This window comes from Equus asinus, chromosome 6 (genome assembly GCF_041296235.1).
Source record: "Equus asinus isolate D_3611 breed Donkey chromosome 6, EquAss-T2T_v2, whole genome shotgun sequence".
Lineage (NCBI taxonomy): Eukaryota > Metazoa > Chordata > Mammalia > Perissodactyla > Equidae > Equus > Equus asinus.
In genome coordinates this window covers 57,304,300-57,315,887 of record NC_091795.1, presented here as the reverse complement: position 1 = coordinate 57,315,887, position 11,588 = coordinate 57,304,300, and the positions used below count along the sequence as shown (strand labels likewise).

Below are 11,588 nucleotides of genomic sequence, written 5' to 3'. Positions count from 1 at the left end.
GTTTGCCGGTTCAGATCCAGGTTCGGATCCCGGGCGCGGACATGGCACCACTTGGCAAAAAGCCATGCTGTGGTGGGTGTCCCACGTATAAAGTAGAGGAAGATGGGCATGGATGTTAGCTCAGGGCCAGTCTTGCTCAGCAAAAAGAGGAGGATTGGCAGTAGTTAGCTCAGAGCTAATCTTCCTCAAAGAAAAAAAAAAAGAACTGTGCCCCTATTCCTTTATTAAACAAAAGCTCATTCAAGATAATGATACACTTGTAACTCCCGGGAACTACTTTTAAAAAGCATATCACAACATAATTAAAGTTAAACAACAAAATACAGATATATAAGTTTATTGTTTTAACTACAAGAATCATTGAAGAATGCATATGGCTTACTTAGAATCCTGAAACAATACAGCAAGTTGCATAACTTGTACTATTTGTTTCTAAGACGTAATTCATAATTATTACAATAAAATTAAATTACTACCAAAAATAATACATATTTTTATCTCAAAAGCATACATTTTCAATTTTTTAACTTTAGAGAACCAATGTAATCAAAAGCACTAACTGTAAGCAAATTTAAGGCAAATGTGTCCCCAAAAGCAAGAATGACTAATCATAGCATATTTAAGGATTCAGAAGTAACTAAAACTAAGTAACCAAAACTTACTTAGAACAAATTACTAGATACTTAAAACCATAAACTCCTTTGAGGAAGACAATTTTACAGACAATTAAATACATAAATCAACAGAAAAAATAGCATTGACAGGTCCCTTAAATGATGTTTAGCACTTCCCAACAGCAGCCAAGATCAAATTAAACTTACACTTAACTTTTAAAATTAGGGTACATAATTGCTTTTCTTTTTCCAGAAATTCTTCAAAATTCTTGGTCCACTAGGAGCACTCTTTCAGTTTCTCAGGCTGTGTGTATTTACTCAGCTTTTTTCTATAATTTCAAACTATAATCCCCATGATCTCACCTTGGGACTATGCAACTGGCAATATGGGGGACAGAGGAACAAGCCCTGTTATTCTGCCTGTGCCATAATTACTGTGAAAGGTTCTCAACCACTCTGGGCTGGTAAAGCAAACGGATTCAAGACAATATATAGAGACCCTAAGCCCAGGGCTGCCAGAGGTACTGCAAGCTGCTGAATAAACATGGTAGTCTCCTGAAGCCTCCCGCAATTTCACTCTAAATTTAGGAGTAAAAACTAGAATCATTTAAATAGTACTTTCAAATGAAAATAAACTATATCCCTAAAACATGACACATAGTTTTAAGATAAAACAGAGGGGTTCAAAGAAGCATTCCTTGCTTTCAGTGACTACTTCAGGCCTTGCCAGGACTCCAGATGCCCCTGGAGTTATGTACTCACTTAACTCGTGGCTAGGATACTTCCATGGAAAAACTGGAGAAACACTGCTCTAAGCCACTGAAACAACTCAGCTACAGCAGCCCACTGCTTCTACTGCGGTAGAAAGATAACTGTGAACTTAACGTCAGGGACGTAAAACTCAGAGCCCAAAATTTAATAGTACGAAAAGAAGAGACCAACAGGGGGATTCCTAGAGGAGCCAGCACTGCTGACAAAACTAGCGATTTTAGGGGGATGACTCAGAAACTTCCTGTTTTAGCCTGTCAACTAGCAAACAGTTCTCACCAACCAGAAAGTGGTTCTTGTCTCAGCATTTCTCAAAATGCTGTCCAAGAAGATTCCTTCTGAAGAGCACAAAAAGTACTGAAGAACATTAATAACTGGTCTTCATTAAAATTAAGAACTTCTATTCACAATTACACACCATTAAAAGTGAACAGCCCAGTCAGATATTTGAAATATGTGTATCTATCTGACAAAGAACTCATATCCAAATTACATAAGAACGTCTTCAATTCAGTAAGAAAAAGACACTACTGAATAAAAAATGGACAGAAGACTCAGGTAGGCACTTCTCAAAAGACAACAGCCAAATGACTAATAAACATATGAAAACATACTCAACATCATTACTCATCAATAAAAGCAAATTAAAACCAAATTAAGGTACCACTTCACACTTACGAGACTGGCTAAAATTTAAAAGCTTAATAAGACCCAGTTTTGGTGAGAATGTGGAGCAACTGGACCTTTCATTTGTTACTGATGGGTGTATAAAGTGGTACAGTGACTCTGGAAAAACTGCTTGACATTACCTAGTAAAGCTAAACCAAAGGCTGTCTAGACTATGACCAGCAATCTCACTACTAGGTATGTGCAATGAGTGCATATGTCAACCAAAGATACGTGTCAAAATGTAGATAAATCTCACAGTCATCATGTTGAACAAAAGATGCCAAACACAAAAGAATGCCCACTGTATGATTCCATTTTAAAGAATGGACAATACTAATCAACAGTGTCAAAGTGAGCAGTGGTGACCTCTGAAGGAGCACTGATATGGAACACGGAACTTTATAGGGTGCTGGAAATACTGTACATCTGAATCCGTGTGGTGGTTCCATGAGTGCACACATAGAAAAATCTATCACGTTGCATGCACATTTAAGACTAGCGCATTCAACATACTTTACTGAACAATACTATACACCAATTTTTTTTAAAAAAAGATATAGATAAAATGAGACTAGAAACACGAATGGAGTATAGATTTATCTTTAGGGGAAAATGTGGTCAAAAGATCAATAAATCAGAATTATGACGGTAACTCTTGAAATGTATATTCTTGGGTTCCATCTTAGCTCTAGTCCATCAAAAATATTGAGTGTGCTAAACGCAATAAAGCTGTAAAAAGAAAAAAAAATTTTAAAAATACTGAGTGGAGGCTAAGAGTCTTCATGTTTTAAAACTACTCCAGTTGATTTTTCTGTTTGTGTTCAAAAACCCTACTTTAGACCATATTTAGAGACAGCCTATTCCTTTTTTCCAATTTATTTTCACATTAAATTTTAGGACTAGGTGCCAGCCTGGTGGCTCAGTGGTTAAGTGTACACGTTTCACTTCGGCGGCCTGGGGTTCGCCAGTTCAGATGCTGGGTGCGGACATGGCACAGCTCGGCAAGCCATGCTGTGGTAGGCGTCCCACGTATAAAGTAGAGGAAGATGAGCACTGATGTTAGCTCAGGGCCAGTCTTCCTCAGCAAAAAGAGGAGGATTGGTAGAAGTTAGCTCAGGGCTAATCTTCCTCAAAAAAGAAAAAAAAAATTTAGGACTAAAAAATTACCAATGGATGTCTCAAAATACTTGAAAACCTTGGTAACAGTCATGATTGAACTTTTCAATAGAATATTTGTTAAACTATCCAGAATATATAGAAGACAAGTCATTACCCTCCCACAGCAGGGAAAAAACAATAGAAGATAATACAAAACTCTTCCTAAACTGCTTCCTCCTCACAACCTTAGTGTATTTATCAAATGTTTTAATTTTTAATCCCAAGTAAAGAAAGAGTAACATACTAGGAACAGTAATTATTTAATAAAATGTATAATACTGCCGAGGTTTTTTCTACTATACGTCCTAAAGATAGTTTACTATACATTACAAGGAAATTTAACGTAAAACATAAAATTATACAACGCTACTGAAATAAAGAATTAGAGCTTGGCTAAAGACTAAAAATACTGGTTTTCAAAAAGCTTTATAATTTACCAGTTATTTTTCTTCAAGGCAATCACTGGGTTTCTAAGGTTCTAACTATATCCATCAATAAAGTAAAATTAACATTATTTTAGAGCAACATTGAGACTATCTGTAATTATAAAACATGTAAGACATTTAGCAATGATATTTAACTAAACGATTTATTTTGGTTAGTCCTACTCAAAAGACAAAAAATAGAATTTTAGTTTGAAAATTTAAAAACCATAATTGAACTGTTTTCATTGAAAGCACTTAAAAGTATTTATGGATCATTTTTAAAAAATCTGACATCTAGCAATATGTCCTAAGTAAAAATTCAGAATATCAAAGTCAAAATATCAAAAAGTAGGGGTCAGCCTGCTGACGTGGTGCTTACGGACTATGCATCTCCTGCTAATAGTACACAATACCACCTGTTACACAGTCTCAAAAAAGAAAAGGAAATTGTATGTGCTGAAAAACACAACAAAAGCAATTACTGTGCATCTTTAATATTTTAACCTGACCACCTAAAAGTAATTAGAATTCTATAATTAATAAAGCTGACTTTAAAAGACACACATAAAAATTGTGAACTGACAGAAACTATGCCCTCTTTTCAATCTTCTGTGGAACACCTATAAAAACTGGTCATAAACTAGGCCACAAAGAACCTTGACTTAATTCTAACAGGTGGAAATTATTCTGGCCAAACAGTCTAAGTATAATAAAAAGTAAATTAGCAAATATTAACAAAGTATAACAAAAAGAAACTAAATCATTTAAACACACACATATGAGTCTTAATTAAATAGCAAGTACCAGAATTAAGGCATCATCCTTCCAAGAGGCACTTCAGAGCCAGGACAATAACAAGTACGCTTACCATTATTATTTAGCATTATTCTGAATCTAGATTAAATAGCAAACTAGGAAACAAAAATAAGGGTAATTGTTTCAGGCAAGGTAGAATAGTGTGGTGTCAATGCTGTGATTATATCTAAAACATCTGAAACAATCAACCAAAAAAATACTTCTGCAGAATACATTTTTTGAAATCAGTAGCCTTCCTGTATGGTATTCAAATAAAAAACAGTGGTGGTTGAAAGAAAATTGTTCCATTCATAATACCAACAAAAAGATTAATTAGAAATTTCTCTAAAAGAAATGTGTAGCAGTTACATTTTAAAACTTTACCAAAATGCAAAATAGTCGAGTAAATAGGGAGACCTAAGAATTTTTTTAAATGTCTTAATACCCGCCAGCTGGGGCTAAATGACAAGTATTTTACAGCAAGGAAAACTACCATGGCCAATGAAATCCCTGAACAAGTCCGAAATTCAATTTCAGACAGTAACTTCAACTCTTCCCTCTAGCAAACAAACAAACAAAACACACTCTGCTGTAGCTATATCAGTTCCAGTCTTTTCCTTCTGTTCCTAAACTGTCATCAAATAGAAAAAAAAAAATAAGGCAAAATTAGCAGAGAAAACCAGAGGATCAGGAACACATTACTTTGACTTTATTCCAAGACTAAGTCCTTCATCACTACACATAATATTAAAAATGCAGATACAACTTCTCACTGCCAAAAACAGTAAGCGACTAGACAAAAAGTGTGATTCTCATAAACCTACCTCTCTTTTTCTTTTCACTCAATTACCTGTTTATTCAGAAAGCATTTCTCTAGCAAGTGATATGTACTAGATAAGAGTAGGATTCAAATAGTCCCTTTCGGCCAAGAACTCACAATCAGATACGAGGAGACATCAGATGTGTATGGAAAAGTACATAGAAGTAAGGGGGATAAATGTATTTTTAGAGTTTTGTGATTCATTTTTTTTCTAACCAAAGTTTCATCACATATAAGTGATCCATGAACCGAATCTTGAAAGATTAGAAAACTGTTATCACTCTGAATAGGCAACTCAAGTCAAGATAATCTGAGCATTTGGGGAAGAGGCAGGAAGAGGCACAGGAGACAGCTCTAGAGCAACAACAGTCTGCGGTCAGAACACACAACCGAGAACGTTGTTTATTCTCCCATTTCCCCTCCCAAGAGGTCAAGCTGAGGATCAAGAAGAGGATACACTATCGCAAATAAATAAATAACAATAAAGGATATTAATTCCAAGGGACTTGCTGATATGGAATAAAGACAAGTTAGGTGTTATGTAAAGTGGAGAATGTCTTCAGTTTCCACGCTAGCTTGCTTTGCAACTCTCAACATTATACTCAACTCTGGACAGACAGAATATTTGATTTCAACACAGCAGCCAAGCGGGCAGGAACAGCATGGTTCTAACAAGTTTGCCGAGAATTCAAACAGCTTCCATGTCAGTCCCTTGGGCAAGTCATTTAATCTATGTATTTGTAAAACTGGGTTTCCTGACAAGGCCCTGGTGAGGGATAACTGATCAATATACATGAAAGACATTCCGATTTAATTATTCTGGAGTGGGTTTCCCCAGACATTTCACCACATTTGAGAACCACTGCACCTTAGCAGACTGACTGGAGCACAATATATGCTTTTCAAAATCTATTTAAATCGTTAAAAATGTAATACTAGGGGCCGGCCCAGTGGCGCAGCGGTTAAGTGCACAAGGTCTGCTTCAGTGGCCGGGGGTTCGCCGGTTCCGATCCCGGGTGCAGACATGGCACCACTTGGCAAGCCATGCTGTGGTAGGCGTCCCACATATAAACTAGAGGAAGATGGGCACAGATGTCAGCTCAGGGCCAGTCTTCCTCAGCAAAAAGAGGGGGGTTGGCAGCGGATGTTAGCTCAGGGCTAATCTTCCTCAAAAAAAAAAAATCAATCAATAAATAAATAATGTAATACCAATATAATCTGTTTCAATTTGTCTTTCTTTAATTAGTTATGTGGCTAAATATACCTTAAGAGGTTTGCTTACTACATATTATAATTATTTTCTCATGAATTATTTGTTCATATCTTTAGAAGCCTATCTATCCTTTAAGACTCCTCCTCCATGAAGTCTTCCTTCATTCCCAACGAAAAGTCTCTGTTCTCTCTACCGCTTAATAGCTTGTACCAAACGTGAGTATTTTTCAAGTTCTATCTCATACTATAGTTCTGTATGTATACATTACTGTATTTTAGATGATGAAAGCTACTTGGTTGCAGGCACCAAGCCTCTACACCTATTTAACCCTCAGCTCTAACTGGAGATGAAACAAGGTGGACATTCTAAGAAACACTTTTTTCAACTGACAATGTACAAGTATATCTTGAGGAATATACTAGCTTATGTAATTACAAAGAGCTCAACAGGGCTAACTGTACTTTTAAAGAGGGGGGGAAAAACCTTCAAACTAACAATAAATATTTGACCAAATTAAGCAAATTGGCTTTAAAACATTAAGAGTAGGTTTCCAAAAGACACTAAAAAACAAGTTTACCATCTTTACCCAATTGATGGAAGGCTCTAAATGGACAAGGAGATCTGAGGTAGACACTTTAATCCCCATCCAACACAGGTTGAACACACTCACTGGAGTTTCGGCATATTATATTTCAGAGTTATATTTCTTATGACCTTAAAATTGACAGGACAGTTTCTAGAGTAATAAAGTCATTCACTATTAACATCTAATAATGACCCCTCTATTCTTTTCCCAGTTGTTTCTCTCTTGAGACATGGATAAAGGGCATTCATTTCTTGAAATGCTTTACTGAGTGTCATTTAAGAGCCAGACATGGCAATAGGCAACGGAAACAAAAGTAAGTAATAAATGGTCCTGGAGCATGCAGCCTAGAGAGGGAGACAGGTAACTGATTATTTCAATATGATGCTCTCAGTACTGACCGTTGTATAGTCAATTTGCTCATATCTCTGTTCCCCCACATTAATTTTTTCCAAATTCCTCCTTCCCTGAGCAGTCTTCCTGGGCTCTATAGCTCAGGGAGCTTTCCTTCTTCTGGACACAGACATGGTCAAGAGCAAGCGCTCTGCAGTCATCAGGCATCTCCACTGTAACACAAAGTCACTAAGCCTGACCTCTTCCATAGTGGAATTGGGATAATCAAAGTATCTACGCTTCACGGGGTTGTTTGTGAAAATCAAATGAAATAATGAATGTAAAGTACTCAGCATAGTGCTGGCACGTTCTGAGCTCTCAACAAAGGATAGTAGTATCTATGCCACTCATTTAACAATCTATTAATGCTTTCCTGTATGATCCCTCAGGTTACTGATATTTTTAAACTGTTACAACTTTTCATTTGCATCCCTGGTATCTTTATAGTTCAATAAGTGTTGATTATATGAGCTTAAGTATAGAAACAAACTTGTAAAATCAGTAGCTTTCACACTTTTTGGCCACAACCCACAGTAATATATAACCCAGTACACACAGAAACATATACACAACTTAAACAAAGGTCATGAACATTCACCCTTATTACTTCCAAATTTACTCTAATAATTCTAGTTTAGTTCACCAACCAACCAACAAAAAATCCCAAAAACAAAACTGGTCAAGACCTAATAAATTGATTTCACATCCCTTTGGCCATAACCCACAATTTAGACAATTCTCTGGGGCTGGCCCTGTGGCCGAGTGGTTAAGTTCATGAGCTCTGCTTCAGCGGCCCAGGGTTTTGCCAGTTCGGATCCTGGGCATGGACATGGCACCGCTCATCAAGCCATGCTGAGGTGGCGTCCCACATGCCACAACTGGAAGGACTCACAACTAAAAATACAGAACTATGTACCGGGGGGCTTTGGGAGAAAAAAAGGGAAAAATAAAATCTTTAAAAAAAATAAATTAAAAAAAAATTCTCTGTAAACACTTATAAATGAACATATACCTGAAAAATTGTGAGACCCTCCCCCAAAACAAACACCAAAATCAAAGTGGAAAAACTCTTAAGATATTTGTCTGTTAAATTATAATCTTTCAAAAAAATCATATTTCTAAATCATTCCTGAATTTGTTAAATGGTAACTTTTTCCTGCCACACACAAAATAGGGACCTCTGTTTGGTACAGAAATTTGACAGTTTATTTATTGGGATCTTCGGAAGTAACCTACCTTCCCTTGGAACACAAACCACCCTGACTAAACGCTCCAGTAATCTGCCTAAAATATAAACACTCACATGCAAAAGACTGCATTCAGAGAATTTCTTGCTCTAAGAACTTCTACTTCATCCTTGACTTAAAAAAGAAAATTGTCATAAAATGAAATGAAACACCCACACTTAACAGCTCAAAGATTACTAACACATTCCATTTAAGCTGTCTACCATTAGATTATAAAGATTTTTAATAATTCTTAAGCAACCTCTAATTTACTTGAACTACAATACTATTCTCAAACCCATTTCACAGCTGCAATAGTGTTATTTTCTTAAGAAAGGAAAAAGCCTTTATTATATTGTTAAATTCCACAATTTAGGGTCAATAAATATTCTGTCAACAGGTTTGGAACTCAACGATGAAATACAACATTACACAAAATAGAATTTGACCCTATAAACGATGTAATGTTTACAGCACTCACAAAAGTATACAAAGGCCATTAAACTAAAACCATCTAAGTAAATTAGCTTTATGAGAACATCACAAATTTTAAGTTTCAAGTTAGATTTACAATACTGGGCACTTGAGTGTTATATCACTTCTCTTTGTCTTTTCTTTGTTTTGTTTTTTGGTAGATTATAATTTCCAAAGAAAATACAATGTTGGAGTTGTCCATTTACTTTTCTAGGTAACAGAATAAAGTTTTACATTAAAAAATTAATTAATTAAAAGAAAACTCAGGGTCAAGGTATTATGAAAAAATCCAAGTTAGCATAAAAAGATGACCACCACCAAAATTTTACGGTTCATCTATCAAAAAATTATAATAACTATACTCTAATTTTTTAATACTAAGTATTTAATCATAACAATTATTATAGGTTTATTTTTAAATGAAAGTCTTGGACAAACTCCCTGATGCAACCAATACAACCTACTTTCTTCTCTAACAAAACACACCATTCTCTTCCTTAACCAAAATGCTCCTTCCCTCCACACTTCTTTGGTTAGTATATACTCTTTTGAACCCAGTGTTAAAAATAGACCTCATTTCAGACTCATTTTCTCCATTTTGACTTTAAAAGTAATAATTCCTTAGAACTGCAGAATGCTTTTGTTTACAAAGAATAAATAAGTTAATTCTAATATTATTGAGTACCTATGAATGTATACACCACTGTACTAAATGCTGGGAGTAGAGGGAGGGAGAGGTAAATACGGAAAACACTGACCTCAAGACAGCTCACAGGAGAAGGAAGATATGTACACAAAGAATACAAAACCATGAATAAGGGATCAAGAGAGAATGCACTAAAAGGGAAGAAATGCTGGGCGTAGGCCGAATATGGAAGTAGCCAACCTCAAGATTCCAAATGGGAATATTTATAGTATGTGCTGCTTTTAACATTCCAGTGGCGGTCTCAATGAAAGTAGAAGGGTTTTAGTTGTCGTTTGCTTGCTGTTGCTTCTGTTACCATGCTCTCAGCTTACTGTTCACACAGTATGAATCAGATTTTGATCTCATTTTCTACAAGGGTTGGAGGGAAACAGAGATTTAGATTTTATACTTAAAGGCGGAGGGGGTGGTGGTGGTGGGAGAGATTCACTAGTAATGAGTCTCACTTAATAGAAAAAAGTTAACTTCCAGGTTCCACAAGGAGAAAAGCTGGTTTAGAAGTTGTGTGCTTATTTTCTAATAAATAAGCATCCCTTAAAAACTAAGAATTTGCCTCCATTTCACTTCACTTAAGAATATGTATTTCAAAGACAATTTTATTTCACAACACTGCAGAAAGACTACTGGGGAAAATTGTTTTTAAATGATACACTCAGATCTCAAACAATGAATGGTACTGTTTCACTAATTTTTTTCTAACTGCCTTTCTCAGTGCCTCAATGTAGAGTGTTAAAACACAATGGTAAGAATGGGAATTTTTTAAAGTAATATACTTAGAACTCATATTTTCTTTCCCCAAATTTCTTCATGGAGCTACACCTTGCCTACTCTGTCCTAAATAAACAAAAATATGCACGAAGAGACAGAGCACAATGGAACTTCCAGGAAGGGCAGAAAGCTTTCACTGATATACCTTAAGTGCCAAAAACAGTGCCTGGCCCATACAAGGCACCCAGAAAATAATTTGCTCTAACACCCCTGCCTCTACTACTTTGCATCAAACTATGTACTAACCTATGAACCTCAGTGTCTTTGTTTTTAAAATGGAAATAATTCAAAGGAGTCCTAGTTACCCCATGATCGATTCTATGTCCCCAAAGTGAAGAGGGAAAAGATGTCATAATATGAAAATGTTCTTTAATGAGCTATTTTTTAATCTCTGTCCATGAAGTCTGTTTATAGTAAACCTTAAACAAAACAATGCAAATGAAATGGAAACTCAAAAGTAAAATCACAAATTTTGCAAAGAAGAATTTCACAAGGTTGATCAAAGTGATAATGGACTATTGTTCATTTTTTTAGGTTTGAGAATGGTATTGGTACTGATTTTTTGTTTAATTCCTTTTCCCTTAGAGATACATACCGGAAAGACTTACGAATGAAGTAATATGCTTCAAATATAATGAGGGTGATGGTAGTAGACGGAACATGATTAGCCATGAGTTGATAACTGCTGAAGACGGGTGATGGGTACATTGAGTTCATTATATTGTTTTACTTTGTATATGTTTGATATTTTCCATAATAAAAAAATATTTAGGGGCTGGCCCAGTGGCTCAGCGGTTAAGTGCGCACATTCCACTTTGGTGGCCCGGGGTTTGCTGGTTCGGATCCCGGCTGCGCACTTACACGCTGCTTGTCAAGCCATGCTGTGGTAGGCATCCCACATATAAAATAGAGGAAGATGGGCATGGATGTTAGATCAGGGCCAGTCTTCCTCAGCAAAAAGAGGAGGACTGGTGATAGA

The 11,588-nt window shown here is 35.9% G+C and overlaps 1 protein-coding gene across 2 annotated transcripts in view; it reads right to left on the bottom strand.

Annotated features, from left to right (window-relative positions):
• PSME4 (proteasome activator subunit 4) overlaps positions 1-11,588 on the bottom strand; it is an 84,729-nt gene that overhangs the window by 68,113 nt on the left and 5,028 nt on the right. The gene's annotated exons all lie outside the window — the stretch shown is intronic.